The sequence below is a fragment of the Rhinoraja longicauda genome, chromosome 3 (genome assembly GCF_053455715.1).
Source record: "Rhinoraja longicauda isolate Sanriku21f chromosome 3, sRhiLon1.1, whole genome shotgun sequence".
NCBI lineage: Eukaryota > Metazoa > Chordata > Chondrichthyes > Rajiformes > Arhynchobatidae > Rhinoraja > Rhinoraja longicauda.
In genome coordinates, this window is record NC_135955.1 from 43515064 (window position 1) to 43534886 (window position 19823).

Below are 19823 nucleotides of genomic sequence, written 5' to 3' on the forward strand. Positions count from 1 at the left end.
TTTGGAGCTCCATGCCGCGGAGAATTTCAACCGCCCCGACGCGGGAGATTCGATCAACCCGACAGGGGCTTCGATCGCCCAACTACGGATGGTTTGACTGCGGGAGAACAGAGGAAGAAGGTTGAACTTTATTGCCTTCCATCACAGTGAGGAATGTGGAATCCACTTTGATGGATGTTTACGTTAACTTTTATGTGATTGTGTGTTTTGTTGCTTTTCACTTAGCATGGCTGTATGGTAACTCAAATTTCACTGTACCTTAATTGGTACATGTGACAATAAACTGACATAGAAACCTTGAAACCTTGAGACCAGTCTCTGGCTAAATGTGTGCAGTTACTGCTCTGCTGGCTGTGGTCTCAGCTCAGTTTGGAGCGCTGTCCACGATACCAATGTTTTCCTGCAGGCAGGCACTGTCCATGATCCAATCTTCAGCTTCTCCCAAGACAGACACAAAATGCTGGAGTAACTCAGCGGGACAGGCAGTATCTCTGGATAGAAGGAATGGGTGACGTTTCAGGTTAGCATCCTTCTTCAGACTGAGAGTCAGCGAAAGGGAAATGAGAGATATGGAGGGGTAAGGTGTGAAAACGAGAGATCAAAGGGGACGACCCGAAACGTCAACCATTCCTTCTATACAGAGTTGCTGCCTGTCCCGCTGAGTTACTCCAGCATTCTGTGTCTATCTTCAGTGTAAACCAGCATCTGCAGTTCCTTCCTACACATTTCAGCATATCTCTCCCTGCCTGTCTGCAGGTGACGGGGATACGAACAGCATTTTAGGGAGGAGGGACCGTCTCTGTGTTCAATCTGCAAATGTTGAACACTACTACTTATTTCTACTTTTATTTATTGTTGAGTAAAGTCAGGACACCATGATATGCTTTAATCAGGTCTTTATATTTTGAATGATAAGCAAATCGACAGTAGATGCTTGAAATCTGAAATAAAATCAGAAAATGCTAAAAACACTCAGCAGTTCAGGCAGCTTCTCTGGAAAAACAGCTTGAACCATTTAGTTCTTAGATGCCTGAATGGACAGTAATATTTTCAATGTTTCCACGATATTTTCAATGTTATTCAGTCACTGTCTGCAGCACAGGTTCCAATAAACCAACATATTGCAAGCCAATAGCCTGACATGTATTTTTTAACAGTCAAGTCATCCATGACTGGACGGTATTGCTCCAACACTGCTCTCTGAGATACAATTGCATCACTTCCATCTACCTCTTTCCCGCTTTATCCAGCTCATCCAGTAAAACACAGCTACTGCAGTTGGCTGAACATTTATTCAACTACTCGATATATATTACCTGCTTGTTCCAATCCTTCTCAACCTGCCCCCCACCACCATTTACATCACGGTGTAAACCCACCTCAAGGTCTGCAGAAATCTGCCAGGCATCCCTTTATTCATCATGTTTGTTCCTGGATACTCTGGTTATTGGTATTGTTTTCTCTTTGAACCTACACAATGGGTGTAAGGTTATTGCAACACAAGAATCTTATTCTGCACAAACAGCTGGAGGAACTCAGTGGGTCGAATAGGGTCTAGGGGAGGGGGGGAGGAATGTTTGATGTTTCAAGTCAATAGCCCCCATCAGGACTGGCAATGGAGAGGGAAGATAGCCAGTACAAAGAGGAGAGGAGAGGCGAGGGAATGAGACAGAGGCAAGTAGGTAATTGTGGGAGCTAGGAGGGGTGAAGGATGATGGGCAGATGGAATCAGGGAGGCAGGGGAGGGATGTAGTTTAGAAGCTGAGGCAAATGGATGAACTTCTTCTTCTTCTTGTGTTTGAGGCAGCAGAAATTATGTAATGCCCTCCAGGCGCTGTAGCCAGTGCAATGTGCTGTTGTCAAGGGCCGTGAGGTCTACCCCTCCATCAGGGGGACGGAGGACAGTGCAGTTGAAAATGACGTGCTGCGCTGTTTGCTGGTCTGCTCCACACACGCAGGCTGCTGATAGGCGCAACCCCCAACGATGCATGTTGGCATTGAACCGGCCGACCCCTGTGCGGAGCCAGTTCAGGGCGACCCACTCTTTGCGGGGCATGTCCGAGCCGGGTGGGGCTGTGGTGTTCGGTGCGACAGTGAATTGAGGAGGTCACAATGTCTGTTCCCAGCTGGTTCTCCATGCTCCCAGTATGTTGAAACTGGAGCCACAGAGGGTCGCTGAATGACGGGAGAAAGGGTGACGAGATGATAGGCGTTGAGGTCCCAGTTGCTGTGAATCCTGGGCGAGGTGGTGCAAAGGATGTTTGGCGTCCGATGGGACCTTGCACACCAGCCTATGAGTGAAGAACTCTCTGCGAAGCTTGGCGGGTGCGATACCTGTGAGCACCGGCAGGAGATCCATCAGAGTAGGGCGTAGGCAGCCAGTGATGATCCACATGGTGTCATTGAGGGTGGAGTTTAGCTTGCTAGTATGAGCGCTGCGGCACCATGCTGGGGCGGCGTACTCAGCAGAAGCAGAAAAATGGATGATGAAGGAAGCAGACAAGGAAAAAATAAAGTCAGGTGGGGCCAGGTAGGGGAGGGGCAGGTAAAGGCAAAGACAATTGCTGAAGGGTTATACATATTGATTCAAGGGAAGCAGGTGCTTAAATCAAATAAATAAGGAGGGTGGTAACAGGAACCATTAAAGGAAAGATGAAGGGCGGATGGAACCAGATGTAGGAAGGGCTGTGGTGGGTGAAATGTGTGAGTGGTAGTTGATTGGAACCAGGGGGAAAGGGGGTGATGGGAACTGGAGTGGGCTTATGGAAAAGGGAACAAAACTGGGCGGACTCATGTTAAAGCAGCCAGAAGGGTTTGACTGGCATAATCCTTCACCTAGTTGTAAAGCACAAATCCCTGTGAAACCAGATTTCAGTTTTTAAAGTATATCGGATGTAGTATGGACATTTTTGAATTTCCAAGCTGCACTTATTGATTGAAAGATGTCGCATGGGAACAGGCCTTTCTGCCCATTGAGCCCATAGTTCACCTGGCCACATTAGTTCTATGTTATCCCACTTTTGCATCCACTCCCTACATATGGGGGAATTTACAGAGGTCAATTAACCTACTAACCCAAACCTTTTTGGGTTGTGGGAGGAACCGGTGCACCCAAAGGAAACCCACGTGATCACAGGGAGAAAGTGAAAATTCCACACAGACAGCACCCAAGGTCAGGATCTCTTGCGCTTTGAGACAGCAGTTCTACCAGCTGCACCACTGTGTCGCCCAGTCCTTATGATTAGTTCAGATTTTTAAGAATAACCTCTGCAGTAAAATCAGAATGATATTGCACAATAATGATTTTTTGGCACTTCGCAGCACAGGACTGTAAAACTTCTCCAAGTCACGATTATAGAGATGCATCTTTAAATAATATATACATATTCAAATGTTCTATTGCTGCATATTCCAGCATGTGCATTCTCTTGTGCCTCCAAAATAACTCTATACTGGCAGATAAAGACCAACCTCTCTCACTCAGAAAGGATATACTTACATCTAATATATGGATTTCATGAAATCAATCTGCTGCTAAATATATTGATGTAAATTTCACAGCAGGAATTCATACCGTCTCCTCATATGCTATTGCTGACAGGAAATGTTTTGTCATCTATTGTGTGCATTAAATATGCAACATGCTCACTCGTGTGCATTGAGCGCAGCTTCAGAAATGTAAAGTTAATGAAACTGAATGTTTGAAGCAGAGTTCCTTATACACCAATGTTTCTCCCTTATGTGTTTCAACAAAGGGCACATTTCTCCTCCATCATTCTACACTTCTACTACACCATGGCTCTTTGCCAATTCCAGGCTTTGTATCATTTTTATTGCAACTCTTCACATACAATTGGCCCTAATGCCTATTCCTTTTGACGGATTTTTGATAAATCTGCCATGAATTGTTCCCTTCCCTCTTTTCTTTCTTTCACAACAGATCATGAAAATCACACATACTCTGATACTATTTCCGTGAGGTGCTACTTACGAAAATGCATTTTCCTCACTTTCACTCAATGGGAGGTCAAGCTCTTATTCTTTACAGGAATCAGTTTACTCCAAATCTCTGTTGCTTACCTAACTTTGAAACTTTCTGAAAGTCAAGTCTACAATCAGCTTTCTCCACTACCTCCCATCTCCAGGGACAGTTTTAATCCTTGGAGCAACTTTCCTCTACACATCCTACTTCCAGTGCTGTCCACTTCCTGGAAGCTTGTAGTGCTCCACCTTCAATTTAACAAAATACTAGACTTCCAAAATGAGTTCTACCTCCCTGTGGAATACTATCTTCACATGTATATCTGGTATTCCAGTTTTATAAAATTGTGCAGGAGAGTTAGTAAATCATGGAATATGAAATTTATGAAATATGCATAAATTGCATAAAGGCCACTCAGTTTTCCCAAAATAAAGGAAAACTGAGGAAATTAATCCCAAAAGTACTGAAAAATAAAATCTCAGAAAAACACGTAATGCAAATGTAATGCAAATATAAATCATTGGTTTTGAAGTACTGTTGTGCCCCAGAATAACATTTATCAGAATCAGAATTACCTTTATTTGTCATCCAAAAAACAGGTCTTTTGGACGAGATTTCGTCACCCACAGTCCAACAATAGAGCAATAAAATAAGCAAATTACACAACCCCAACCAACACAAAACACAAAACAAAAAGAAACATCCATCACAGTGAGTCTCCTCCAGTTCTCTCCTCACTGTGATGGAAGGCCAGAATGTCATTTCTCTTCCCCTGCCGTCTTCTCCCGCGGTCAGGCTGTTGAACTTGCCACATTCCAGGCCGCGCCGGACGGTGAAAGGTCCGCAGCGGGCCGACCCAAGCCCCGCGATCCGGTGCGGGCGAAGACGCTGCCGCTGCCGCTGCTGCTGCACGTCATATTATCATAAGACTCCTCACAAGCAAAAGCAAGGATTTCTGGTGATATTATATATTATATTATTTAAAATATTGCACTACATGCACTTTCTATCCACAAACCTTCTATCATAATGTCAAAATATATGAGTAATGCTTTTTGCCAATTTGGTGTTGGAAATCACATTTATAACGGGAAATGTTTTGAAAGTTTTGTTGACACTTTATACAATATTAAAAACCTATCTTCTTGTCTCAGATGAGTTGAAAATCTTCCACCACTAACAATGCTGTGAATGTGTCTCCAGAACTAAGTACTATATTTTTCCCCGAATTATATTCACTATAATTTCTGCTCTTTCATTCTCTTTTCCCTTCAATCTTTGTAGTGATGTATTTTCTTCCCTATCATGCAGCAAATGTAAGAAAATGGAATATTGCTGCATGATAGGGAAGAAAATACCTTGGTTCTCACTCACTTACTTCACGAAGATGCTCCATTCACTGGCTTATTTGGGATCATTGCCTGAGGATTTCCACACACCACAATGGCCCATCATTGAAAAGGAAGTTTTTCAAAATGGTATTCTCTGAGTCTGACTTGATCTCATCCAACAACACGACTTGCAACTCTTTGAAAAATTTACTAAATCTCAACGAGATACCATAATAAAATAATTTTCACACAACCATGACAAATAACATCACACATGATGTCACAGAAAATTTGATGTAAACATTACAATCATGCTTTGAAATTATGTCTGTATTCTATACCCTACATCATTTTAACCCTTTTTATCGCTGTACCTCTCTCTCTCTCCACAGGCAGTCGATTGTGTCTGCAGTTCCCTTGCATACGATCCCACTATTCTTTAAATGTCATTGGTCCAAATAAGGGAAGTGGTGTGGGCAGATGGGAATAGTGGGGGGAGGGGACCCAGTGGAAGGATTGTGTGGGTGATGAACAGATGGAGGGAATGGGTACAGGAAAGAAACAGAGTGATAGAGGCAGGATAGAAGGGTGTGTAAAGGAGGAGCAGGTTAGATCAGAAGAGAGAAGAGGACAGGGGGGAGCAACTTACCTGCAACTGAAGAATTCAATGTTCATGCATTTGGGTTGAAAGCTACCTAGGTGGAATATATGGTGTTCATAAGATCAAAAATGAAAGGAGTAGAATTAGGCCATTCGGCCCATCAAGCCTACCCTGCCATTCAATCATGGCTGATCTATCTGAATGGTGTCAAGTTATTATCTGAATGGTGTCAAGTTAGGAACAGGGGACATACAACGAGATCTGGGTGTCCTAGTGCATCAGTCACTGAAAGTAAGCATGCAGGTACAGCAGGCAGTGAAGAAAGCCAATGGAATGTTGGCCTTCATAACAAGAGGAGTTGAGTATAGGAGCAAAGAGGTCCTTCTGCAGTTGTATAGGGCAATCACAACCAAAAAAAAACATCCATCACAGTGAGTTTCCTCCAGTCACCTCTCACTGTGATGGAAGGCCAGAATGTCTTCCCCTCTTCCCCTGCCGTCTTCTCCCGTGGTCAGGCTGTTGAAGTTGCCACATTCCAAGCCTTTTGATGAATAGTTATCTGCCTATATCCAACTATCCTTTTTTTACCACACATCTTTATCATGTGTTTGTTTTGTCTTGCAGAAATCCACAGTGCTTTCCAAAGTACCATAAAGATATTTTATAAGCACTCAGTACTCCTTCTGAATAGAGCTACAGTGCCACCAGGGCAGATCAGACCAGGGCAGATCGTACCTATTTCAAATGTTTAAGAAGGAACTGCAGATACTGGTTTAAACCGAAGATAGACACAAAAAGCTGGCGTAACTCAGCGGGACAGGCAGCAAGTCTGGAGAGAGGGGAAGGGTGACATTTCGGGTCGAGACCCTTCTTCAGACTGGTTAGGGATAAGGGAGATGAGAGATATAGACGGTGATGTGGAGAGATAAAGAACAATGAATGAAAGATATGCAAAAAAGTAACGATGATAAAGGAATCAGGCCATTGTTAGCTTCATATGTTAGTCGATCCTGTCCCTGAGAATGGCCTCCAAGTACCTTTGCACCATTGAGGTCAGACTCTGCAGCCTGTAGTTCCCTGACTTCTCCATGCTGCTCTTCTTAATTAATGGTCCAACATTAGCCACACTCCAGTCTTTTGGAACTTTATCTGTGGTTAACAATGATGCAAATATCTCTGCAAGGGCCTCCGCAATTTTCTTCTAAGCTACCCACGAGGTTTGAGGATGCACTTGGTGGCCCTAGGTATTTATCCACATTCAAACGATTTAAAACTACCAATACCTCCAGTTTGGTAACCTGTATATGCTCGAAGACATCACAACTTATCTGCCTCAATTGCTTAACTTCCATGATCTTCTCCACAGTATAAACAGATTTAATGTTTCCTCTGTCTCTCATAGCTCCACACAAAGACAACCATGGTGATCTTTAAGGGATTTATTCTTCCCCTCACCTTCCTTTTAGGGATTGAGCAAAAGTATTTTAACTGGCACGTCATCAAATTTTCTAAATACATGTTACTTATTATAACCCAGGATGTCTTTCAATCAGTCAAGAACCTGATGGTGATCAGCAGAGCAGTCCCATCAGTTCCATCACCCCTGCTTATTTCCCTCTGGCCCTGTGACTTAATTGCTTTAAAATGTCACCTCTCACGATATAGTGCTGGTAACATTTGCTGGACCCATGCTACTTACTCAGAGTCATAGCCTGATGCCAGATGGTGCAGTGTGTGGCTCCATTGTTTGGCATGACAGGAGGTGGATTGGTTTCAAAATGATGCCCAGCACTCAAATATAGCGGGGCAGTGTGCAGAGTGAGCAGATTGTGCCAGCAATCAGTGTGTAAAGCAAATTTGTAATTCTGGAGTTCAGTAATTCAGTTAACATGCTTTTTTAACTTTATAAGGCCAAAAAAGTTAAACTTAACTTCTGTTATATCTTTCCTGAGCCTGATAACAGAGGGCAAGGAGCTGTTCTTGAGTGTGGTGGTGTGTGCTTTCAAGCTTCTGTGCCTTCTGCCCATGCAGAGAGAAGAATATATGATCTGGGTGGGGCAAATCTTTGATTATGTTGGCTGCTTTTACGAGACTGTGTGGAATGTACAGGAGATAAAGTCAATGGTGGTAAGTCGGGTCTCAGTTAAACCTACATTTTAGCAGAATTTAATGCTTTCATCCTGCACTTAAAGAAATTGGCAACTACCTGCATGTTGGATAATGGGGTTAGGTTTAGGATTATTTTCACTAGTAACGAGAGGCAGTGAAATCCAAGCTGAGATGCATGCTATCCAAAGAAATCAGATAATATAGTATATAAATACAATCGTCAAACTCAAATACAATAGATAGAGCAAAGGGGAAGATACAGCGTGTAGAATATAGTTCTCAGCATTTTTGTGTATCAGTTCCATAGAAAAAAGTCCAATGTCCACAATGGGAGAGAGGTGAATTGCACAGTACCCAACCTGATAGAAGGATCCTTCATGAGCCTGGTAACAGAGGGTGAGGAGCTGTTCCTGAGTCTGGTGGTACGTGTTTTCAAGCTTCTGTACCTTCTACCCAAGCAGAGAGAAGATATGACCTGGATGGGACAAATCTTTGATTATGTTGGCTGCTTTTACAAGACAGTGTGAAGTGTAGATGGAGTCAATGGTGGTAAGTCTGGTTTGTTGATGGACAGGGCTATCGACAATTCTCTGCAATTTCCTGCCGCCTTGGGCAGAACTGTTCCAATCATGGCAACGTGCTTCCGATGGGGCATCTGTAAGGTTTTTACCAAAATTTCCTCAGGAAGTTGAGGCGTTGATGTGATTTCTTAACTGCCGCATCAATGTGGTTGGTACACAAAAGATAATTGGTAATATTAACTGCAAGGAACTTGCAGGCTCAACCATTTCTTCTTCAGCACCATCGGCACTTATTGGTGCATATACTCCATCATGTTTCCTGAAGTCGATAACTAGCTCCTTTGTTTTTCTGACATTGATGGAGAGGTTATCAGCCTGATAACATGTTACTAGGTTCTCTACCTCTGCTTGTACTCTGTCCCGTCATTGTTCATGATCTAGCCTACCACAGTGGTATCATATGTACACATAATTTATTTTACTGGCTGCTGCAGTTAATATACTATTTTTCCTACACTTAAGTGGATGCTGTACGACTTTGATTTGATTTTGAAGCTTCTGTACAAACCAACTGCATAGAAAAGCACATCCACCATGGAATGAGGCATAAAAGTGGGTGAGGCAGCTAGGGGGATTCAAGAGACGGTGTTGGGGCAATCTCAGCCTTGGAGCTTCTCTGACAGGTTTCAGAATCTTGCACCCTCTGGAAGGATGCACAACCTAATCATGGCACCATGGATCAGGAAGCCATACAAGAGGCGGGAGAAAAGAAACATACAGTTGTAATTGGGGGTGGTATAGTCAGGGGAATAGCCATAATTCACTGTTGCAAGGATTGAGAATCCCGAAGACTGTGTTGCCTGCCTGATACCTGAGTTTGGGACATCTCATCTGACCTGCAGAGAAATTTAAAGTGGGAGGGGGAAAATTTAGCTGTCGTGGTCTATGTTGGTGACAACAATGTAGGTAAAACAAGGAAAGAGGTTCTGCCTAGGGAATTTGAGCAGCTAGGAACTAAATTAAGAAGCAGGACCAAAAAGGTGATAATCTCTAGATATAGGATTAGAAGATGTAGAATTCTTGTGGGTAGAATTAAGTAATTGCAAGGGTAAAAAAAAACCCTGATGGGAGTTATATACAGGTCTCTGAATAGTAGTCAGGACTTAGAGCACAAATTACATCAGGAAATAGAATAGGCATGTATGGAACGCAGTATGGATCACAGTGGTCATCAATGATTTCAATATGCAAACAGATTGCACTGCACTGTGGCACAGCGGTAGAGTTGCTGCCTTACAGTGCTTTCAGTACCAGAGACCCGGGTTCGATTCCAACCATGGGTGCTGTCTGTAAGGAGTTTGTACTTTCTCCCCATGACCGTGTGCATTTTCTCCGAGATCTTCGGTTTCCTCCCACACCCCAAAGACGTACAGGTTTTTAGGTTGTGTAGGAAGGAACGTTAGATGCTGGTTTAAACCGAAGATAGACACAAAAAGTTGGAGTAACTCAGCAGGAAAGGCAGCATCTCTGGAGAGAAGGAATGGGTGACTTTTCGGGTCTGAAGATGGGTCTCGATCTGAAACATCATCCATTCCTTCTCTCCAGAGATGCTGCCTGACCCACTGAATTGCTCCAGCTTTTTATGACTATCTCAGGTTTGGAGGTTAATTGGCTTTGTATAAATGTAAATTGTCCCTAGTGTGTGCAAGATAGTGTTAATATGCAGGAATCGCTGTTAGGTGCAGATTTGGTGGGCCGATGGGCCTGTTTCCACACTGAATCTCGAAACTAAACTAAACTAAATAAACTAAACTGCAGAAATTCAGGTTGGTACTGGATCCCAAGAGAAGGAATTTGGAGAATGCCTACAAGATAGCTTCTTAGAGCAGCTTGTGGTTGAGCTCATGAGGGAAAAGGCAATTCTAGATTTGGTGTTGTGCAATTAATCAGATTGGATTAGTGAGCTTAAGGTGAAGGAACCCCTAGAAGGCAATGATGATATGATGCTAGAATTCAATCTGCGGTTTGTGAGGGAGAAACTGAAATGAGTTGTATCAGTGTTACTATTGAGTATTGGTATCTACAGAGGAGTGTGGGAGGAACTGGCTAATGTTGATTGGCAGGGGACCCTAGCAAGGATGTTGGTGGAGCAAGAATGGCAGGAGTTTCTGGGACAAATTCAAAAATGCAGAATATTTTCATCCCAAAGAGGAAGAAACACTAAGGGGAGAAGGAGGCCACTATGGCTGACAGAGAAAGTCAAAGATCGCATAAAAGCAAAAGAGAAGGCATATAACATGGCAAAGGTTAGTGGGAAGCTAGAGTATTAAGAAGCTTTTAAAACCCAACAGAAGGCAACTTAAAAAGCAATGGGGAGAAAAGATGAAATATGAAGGTAAACCGGCCAATAATATAGAAGAGGATACCAAAAGATTTAAGATATAAAGAGTAAAAGAGATCAAGAGTAAATATCGGACAGTTGGAAAATAATGTTGGAGAAGTATTTAATGGGAAACAAAGAAATGACAGATGGACTGAATAAGTTTTTTGCATTGGTCTTCACAATGAAAGACATCAGCAATGTGCCAGAAATTCATGTGAGTCAGGGGGCAGAAGTGTGTGCAGTCATTATTATTGAGGAAAAGGTGATTGGGATGCTGAAAGGTTTGAAGGTGGATAAGTCATGTAAATCAGATGGACTACACTCCAGGGTTCTGAAAGAGGTAGCCGTTGAGATTGTGGAGGCATTAATAGTGAACTCTTTGTGGCCCTGTATCTGAGGAAGGATGTGTTGACATTAGAGAGGATCCAGAGGAGGTTTACAAGAATGATTCAGGGGATGATTGGGTTAATATATGAGGAATTGTTGATGGCTCTGGGCCTGTAAGAGGAGGGTATATCTTTGAAACCTACCAAATAATCAAATGCCTAGATAGAGTGGGCACGGAAAGAATGTTTCCCATAATGGGATAGTCTAGAACCTGAAGGTCCAGTCTCGGAATAAAGGACGTACCTTTAGAGTGGAGGTGTGGAGGAATTACTTTAGCCAGAGGGTGGTAAATCTGTGGAATCCATTGCCACAGATGGTTGTGGAGGTCAAGGCACTGGGATATTTTAGAGTGGAGATTGATGGGTTCTCAATTAGGAAAGGTGTCAAAGGTTATGGGGAGAAGGCAGGAGAATGGGGTTGAGAGGGAAACATAGATCAACCATAATCGAATTGCGGAGTAGACTCAATGGGCCAAATATCCTAATTCTGCTCCTATGGGCTCATGGTGATGGCAGGGGGGGGGGGGGGGGTGGGAAGGAGAGAGCTGGGATGGAAGAGAGACAGAGCAGAGCGTGGTGGGTTACAGATGGATACAGGTGAAGGGAGGGCGGGGGTGTTCATGGCCAAGTGGTTGGAGAAAGGCCAGAGGATGAAAAGACATACGATATGAGGTGAGGATAAAAGAAGTGTGAATTGTGAAGCCAGAGGAAGGAATATAGTTAGAAGGGAATGGGGAGGGAAGAAATGGGTCCACATTCATGTAGGCACAGGAAAGAGTGGGTTGGGGGGGAACAGGTGAAAATGTAGGGAGAGAAGGTAGGGTGGTTGAGGTTAGTTACCGACAATTGCCGATCATGGTACTGTGCTTGTCCCCCAGCCACAGGCCTTGCTTGACTGCAGCGGATCCGGGATACCTGTCCCCAAGAGGCAAGCCACAAAGCCCTGCCCTGCGCACTCTAGAGGAAGTTGAAGAGATTCAAGATGGCGGTGGGAGACACAAGGAGCAAAGGACCAGCAAGCAGACTGGCTGCAGGAAGCAGTGCAGTACATCTCGATGGTGGAGTGGGCCGCTGGAGGCCCTGTAGCAGCCTGGGGCTCAGCTGGATCCAGCGTCACTTCAAGAGGCAACCTGCTGTGGCGTGGCGTGGCGTGGCGTGGCGTGGTGGAGCAGCAGTGGAGGACACCAATGGCTTCCCTTGGCCAAACTGACTGTCGCCAGGACAACAGGCCTTTATGGCCAGGTTAAGAAATTCTGCATTTATAACAACTTGGACTTGCAAATGGCACCAAACCAGGCAGCTCTTGTATACTGTTTCAGTGTACCTTTCCTACACACTTGTCATCGGAAGTGGCGGCGCCTAACGGCTGCGGCTCACTAGCAGTCTGTTCATCTTTTTTCCTTTTTTTTTGTTGTGTGTCGGTGTTGGGATGGTTTTTGTATTTTTTTTTGGTTGTGTATGTGTGGGGGGTGGTGGTGTGGGTGGGGGGTGGTGGGGGGGGTGGGGGAAACTTTTCTCTTCCTCACGGCGCAGGGTGCGGCTCGGCTGTGGGGCCTAACATCGCCCGGTGCGGCTCGGCCGCTGGACTTAACAGTGCCCGGTGCGGCTCGGCCGCAGGACTTTACATCGCCCGGTGCAGATCGGCCGCGGGACTTTACATCGCTGGTGCGGCTTGGCCGCTGGACTTAACAGTGCCCGGTGCGGCTCGGCTGCGGGACTTTACATCGCTGGTGCGGCTCGACCACGGGACTTTTCATCGCTGGTGCGGCTCGGCTGCGGGACTTAACATCGCCCGGTGCGGCTCGGCTGCGGGACTTTACATCGCTGGTGCGGCTCGACCACGGGACTTTACATCGCTGGTGCGGCTCGACCACGGGACTTTACATCGCCCGGTGCAGCTCGGCTGCGGGACTTAACATCGCCCGGTGCGGCTCGGCTGCGGGACTTTACATCACTGGTGCGGCTCGACCACGGGACTTAGCTGCGCAAGGCTTGGTTGCGGGGCCTTTCATCGCCCGGCTCGGCCGCGAGACGTTTCAGCGCCCGGTGCGATTCGGCCGGGGGGACTTCCATCCCCTTGCGGGGACTGTGCGGGTCTGTCGGGGACGAGCTGGCTGTCCGTGGGCGTGGGGAAGAGAGTGGAAGTTTTGTTGCCTCCATCACAGTGAGGGGGTGTTTGGAGTCACTGTGATGGACGTTTGTGTTGGGGCTATGTGTCTTGTGTTCTTTTTTTCTATGACTGCTATGTAGTTTCGTTCGGTACTTCGGTACCGAATGACAAATAAAGCTCTGTTATACCTGTTATACCTGTTATAGTAATACTCTTATTGAATTGTATGCAAAAGAAGAATTTCACTGTAACTTGGTGCAAGTGGCAATAAAAGTACCATTAAACCATTAAATTGGAGAATTCAATGTTCATGCTATTAGGTTGTAAGCTACTCAAGCAGAATATGAGATGCTGTTCCTCCAGTTTGCACGTAGCCTAACTCTGGCTATGGAATTGGCCCAGAACAGAAAAGTCAGCGTGAAAATGGGAAGGGGAGTTAATATGCTTAGCCACCAGCAGGGGGTGGTGGTCCAAGTGCAAGCATTTGGTGAAACAGTCGCCTAGTCTGCACTTGGACTTGCTCATGTAAAGGAGGTGACATCAGGAGCATCAAATGCAGTGCATGAGGTTAGAGGAAGTGCAATGAACCCCTGTCTCTCCTGAAGGTGAGGTCTGAAGTCCATGGATGGATGTGAGGGAGAAAGTATAGGTGCAGGTGTTACATCTTCATCATACATCAGGAAGGAGCTGGGGAAGAGGTGTTATGGGTGGGAAGGGTTGAGTGAACAAAGATGTTGTGGAGAGTGCGGTCACTGCATAATGCAAAAAGAGAAGATGTGAAGATGTGAAGATGAGAAGATGAGAAGATGGAAAGATGCAACTGGTGGTGGGATCACGTTGAAGATGTCAGAAATATCCAAATACTCTGTGTTGGATGCAGAGTCTGGTGGGGTGAAAGGTGAGAATCACAGGAACTCTATTCCTGTCCCATCTGAAGGGAGGACAAGCAAAGGCAGAACTATGGGACATAGAGTTGGCACGGTGAGGGGTCCATCTATGACAGAAGGGGAGAAACCACACGTATCAGAGAAAGAGGACATCTTGGATGTCGTAGAATAGAAAGCCTCATCTTGGAAGCAGATGTGATGGAAAGGCAGTACACTGATGCAGTACATTTTTTTGCCTGCACTGGGTTGAACGACCATGCACACTATCCAGTTTAGCTGCCATTCACAAGGCTATACTGTTGCTGTTATATATTCAACATCATTGAAAATCGTTACCAGATTTTACTATTAATTAAGCATGATTTAATTATCAATGTCCAGTTCATCAACTATCTGAGAAGTATGAATAGTTGAACTCCAGCAACACTGTCAGTATCAATCTCATTTATTCAACTTGGCCAGAACGTTTGCAGTGGCAGATTCTTACTGATCTGTAGTCTGCCCTTGTTTCTCTTGAGCAGTGCGTGACACGGAAATAAACATGACAGGCTCAGTGCAATTTTTTTCTTCCCGAGCTGAAGGCAAAAGTGACCCAGCTATACTGATTAGAATTCCATTTTAAAAAATGTAAATTTTAACTTTGGACAAAACATATGCTGTGAGAGGGTAGTGAATCTCTGGAGTTCTCTGGCCCTGAGGATGCTGGAAGCCAGATCACTAGATATAGTTAAAGTGGAGACAGAGAAATATTTGAAAGAACAGGAATTGAGGTCTGTGGGGAACTGGCACAGGAGTTTACGCTAACGCACCTCAGCCATGATCATATTGTGTTGTGGGACAGACTAGAGGGACCTGGGGGCCTACTCCTGCTTGCATTTTCTTGTGTTCTTTTGTTTCATAAGATTAAAATTATATCAGCTTGTGCTTGAAATCATATTCTTGGTTTGGATTTATTCTCAAGCCAATTTCTTAATAAGGACAGGCCTTGTGGAAATCCTACTGTGTCCAGGTGTGTCCTGTTACAAGCATTTAGCTGTGTGCAAAGAGGAAAGGACAAAAGTGTCCATAAATGTCCTGCTATAAAGACTTCAAAGGCTCTGAATATCTTTTCCCTTCAGCTTGAGTTGCAATGAAAATCTGAGACTTGTTCCTCCTCCTACCCCCTCCCAACCCTCCCAAACCCGCCCACCTCCTCCTACCCTCTCTCTCTTCCCAGTGCCATTTGTTGTGCATTAATTTCTCGCACTATCCTGCCATCCTTCTGCCCCCCCCCCCCGTCCTGTCCCCTTCCAGCTTTATCCCTCCCTCTGGATTTACATTTCACTCCTTTTCTCTCCAGATTTGATACCTTTTGCCTCCTTTTCACCTCTAGCCTTTGTCACCTACTCCACCCATTTGCCAATCAAACCTCTCTCACCTGTATTCCCTATCACTTGTCTGGCTTTGTTCCACCCCATCTCTCTTTTCCAGATTTCTCTCCCCTACTAGAATTCCGACCCGAAATGTTGACCCAGTTAATCCAGTACTTTGTGTCTTGCTCAAGATTCCAGTATCTGCAGTTTTTGTGTGTTTACATCATACCTACAGCTCCCCCCTTAGCTATACTACTTGTCACATTTAGACTTTAGACTTTAGAGATATAGCGTGGAAACAGACCCTTCGGCCCACCAAGTTCGTGCCAACCAGTGATCACCCCTTATGGTAGCACTATCCTACACACAAGGGACACTTTATACTTTACAGACCTACAAACCTGTACTTCTTTGGAGTTTCGTAGCAAACCAGAGCACTCGGAGAAAGCCCACGTGGCCACAGGGAGAACGTACAAACTCCGTACAAACAGCACCGTGGTCAGGATCAAACCCGCGTTTCTGGCACTGTAAGGTAGCAACTTTACCGCTGCACCACTGGCCATCCCCATCTTCAAGAAACTCCAGTAGATCAGTCAAACGTGACTTTCCTTCCAAAATCCATATTGACTCTGCTCAGTCTTTTCAAGTTGGCCTATTACTACATTTTTCATTTTATATTCCAACATTTTTCCCTACTACTGTTGCTAGTCCCTAGTTCCTTGTTTCCTCTCTCGCTCTTGTCTTAAATAGTTATCAATTCCATTTCATAACTACAGTCCTGGGAGCAGTGCCTGCACTGAGAGCTGACAAAGGTTTTTTGTTTGAAAGCAGTGGTGGAACTATTCCCAATTTATCCAAATCTTCATTGTTTAGTCAGACCGTCAAATATCTTAATGAGGTCTTTGAGTTTTGCTAACGGCAGACCTTTTTATCAGTCAGTCCCATTTGCCCCACTGCATTTACCTCAAAGATGCAGATGTACTGATGCTGGCAGATGTGTGAGGACTGGCACACAGCAGTTAATACACAGTTAAGAGTCAAGAGTGTTTAGTTATCATATATGCATCGATGACAGAACAATGAAATTCTCACTTGCAGCAGCATAATGGGTTCATAAATGCTGTCGAGTCAATGCTCCTCTTTCCTTCCATGTTTTCAAAAGAAGGAATTCCCATTCAGAAAATTTATTTGGTGAATAGTTCAGGAACAGACACTTTCCTACAACTATCAGATTCTTGAACCAATCTGCACAACTCTAATCCTACATCTTCTGCACTGCCATGGACTTGTTTTCTAATGTGTTTTTCAATTAATGTCTTGCTTTATTGCATTTTTTTCCTTTCACTGTCTTGTAGAATTAGTGCAATTTAAGTATTATTTATGCTATAATTTAGTGAAATTTATGCATAATTCATGTTTATGTGTGTTATCTGGGTGTATGTGCCCGTAATGTTGCAGTAAGCAAGATTTTAATTACAGCAGTCAGAAAGGTCCTGACCCAACATTTTGTCTGTCTATTTCCCTCCACAGATGCTACCTAACCCACTGAGTCTCCAGAACTTTATTTTTTGCTCAGTCTTCCAGCATCTGATGTTTCTTGTCTCGTCACCATACATGTGCACAAACTCAACTTGACTTGTCTAGGAATGGAAGTAAATGAACATATGACTTACAGTATTCAACTCAAAGTTTAGTTGAAATACCAGCAGAAAAACAATGGAGGAAATAAATAGGAGGAGCAGAAACCCCTATCACCACCAAATGAAACATAGTAAAAGGATCAAGGGTGTATTATTTGGTTCTGCAAACCGCACCACCATTCAATATGATCATAACTGATCATCTATCTCTCTATCAGATATTTACTCCTTGATGCCTTTTGCACCCGTTAACCTATTTCCTTCAGTCTTAAAAACATTCAGCACCTTGGCCTTCTTAAACTGCCTGAGGGTGCACTGGAACTAGAAACTTTGACAACATTTAAGAAATATCCAGGTGCGCACTTGAATCCACAAGGTATAGAAGGCTGAATGGTTCAATGGTCAGATTTTGTCACATGTTAGAGATAGAGTGAAATGCTTGTTCTGCATTGGATCCGGGCAAATTCTCGGTATTTGTGTACAATAGATCCTCTTCTGGAACAGCACCCAGAGAGTTGCCAAGTTCAAACTAATCTTGCATCTTCCAAGATTCTGAAAAGTCTGATCCTGTCCCGAGAAGAGATGCAGTTCCTGGTGGCACTGGATTGATGAAGTAGAGGTCGATATGCCCTAGCGCGATGTCGTCGGCAACTTCCACTGTTGCTCCATGCAGCTGCCGCAAGGCTGCGCTCAATCTGCTCGCTTTGGCTTCGGGCCAAATGTTGGGAAATGGGATTAATATAGATAGCTACTCAACAGTCAGTATGAATATGATTTCATGTTGTGTGACTCTACTTGAGTCTTCACATGGGGCTTTGTTTCTCCTTTCCATCATGGAATGGTGTTTAAACTTTCATTATCACACATGCAGCTTCAGTACCGGATACTGATGTAACAACTTTCACTGCAACACAGCTTCTCCCAACTCTGGCAAGATGGAAAGGGATAAGTTTATTTTCGTATTCACCCGTGCTATGCCAAAACTAAGTTTGGATTCACTAGTATACTTAAGGAACATACGCTCATAGTCCTATGATGTTTTTCACTATTACGCAGAGGGTTTCCGAGATAACTTTACCACCTTTGTGGCCGCATTCAATGCCAGTTGTGGAAGGTGAGATAAGGATCCCTGACAGATAAGGCCTTACCTCAATGTTCTTTTCCTCATTCTCTCTTCCTGCAGTTTGCCCTGCTCAGATTTTGTCTCTTTATTGTTCCAGTCAACCCAGTTTCCACAAAACATTAGGGACATAATAGATGTGCAGGGATCGCTAGTCAGCGCAGACCCGTTGGGGCATAGGGCCTGTTTCCTCACTGTATCTCTAAACTAAACCAAATGGACCCATTGGGACAAACCACTCCTGCATTTGGTGCAGCACCCTCTCCTCCCCACTCCCCCCTCCCCTCTCCACCTCTCTCCATCCCCCCTCCCCTCACCCCCTCTCTCCATCCCCTCCCTCCTCCCCTTGCCCCCCTCCCTCCCTCGCTTCCCCCTCCCTCCCTCGCTCCTCCTCTCCCTCCCCCTCTCCCTCTCCTCCCTTCCCCCTCCCCTCCCTTCCCCCACCCCCCTCCCCCTCCCACTCCCCCCTAGGGTTGCCTCTCCTGCATTGGTGCAGCACTCTCTCCTCCCCCACTCCCTCCCCCCCACTACCCCTCCTCTCTTCCCCCTCTCTTCCCCCTCTCTTCCCCCTCCCCTCACCCCCTCCTCTACCCCCTCCGTCCCCCACCCCCATCCTCCCCCTTCCACTCCCTCCCCCCTTCTCCACCCCTCCCCCCTTCTCCACCCCCTCCCTCCCCCACCCCCCACCTCCCCTTCCCCTCCCTCCCCTTCTCCCTCTCCCCCCTTCCCCCTCCCTGCCCCTCCCTCCCTCCCCCCCCTCCCTGCCTCCCCCTCCCCCTCCCTCCCTCCCTCCCTCCCTCCCTCCCTCCCTCCCTCCCTCCCTCCCTCCCAACCGGAAGCAGCCTACGGTTGCCGTAGCAACCTGCCTCCCGGCCCGGGCGGCCGCCGTTGGTAGAGCGGGGGTGTTTGGGGGGGGGGGGGGGCTGGGGGGGAGAGAGTCCAGTCTCGCCCCGGTGCTGGGATGTTCAGTGGTATATGGCGGCGGCTCTCCCACTGTTGCTGAGCCGCTGGACTCTGGGCAGCGTGGGGAAGGTGCTGAACGGCCGGGGAGATGAGGGGGGACGGGGGAGCGGAGGGCAGGCCCAGCGCCAGGCCCAGGCCCCGGCCTCCATCTTCACCAATACCCGGCCTCACCGCCGCTGCTGCTGCTGTCGACTTTCCCCTTGGCCCACCTCAGGCTCGAAGTTACCAGGTCACGTCCAGGCCCAGGCCCAGGCTCCGGCTGCTTCTCCCGGCACTAGGCCTGGCTCTCCCACCCCCAAGAGACAGGCGGCCGATCCCTACTCAACGGGCCCCAACTGCACAGGCATGGACGCCTTTGTTCTGCACACGCATGGATATGGCGTCCATCTTACCTAAGTACCAGATCAACGGAGCCCCAACTGCGCATGTGCGTTTTAA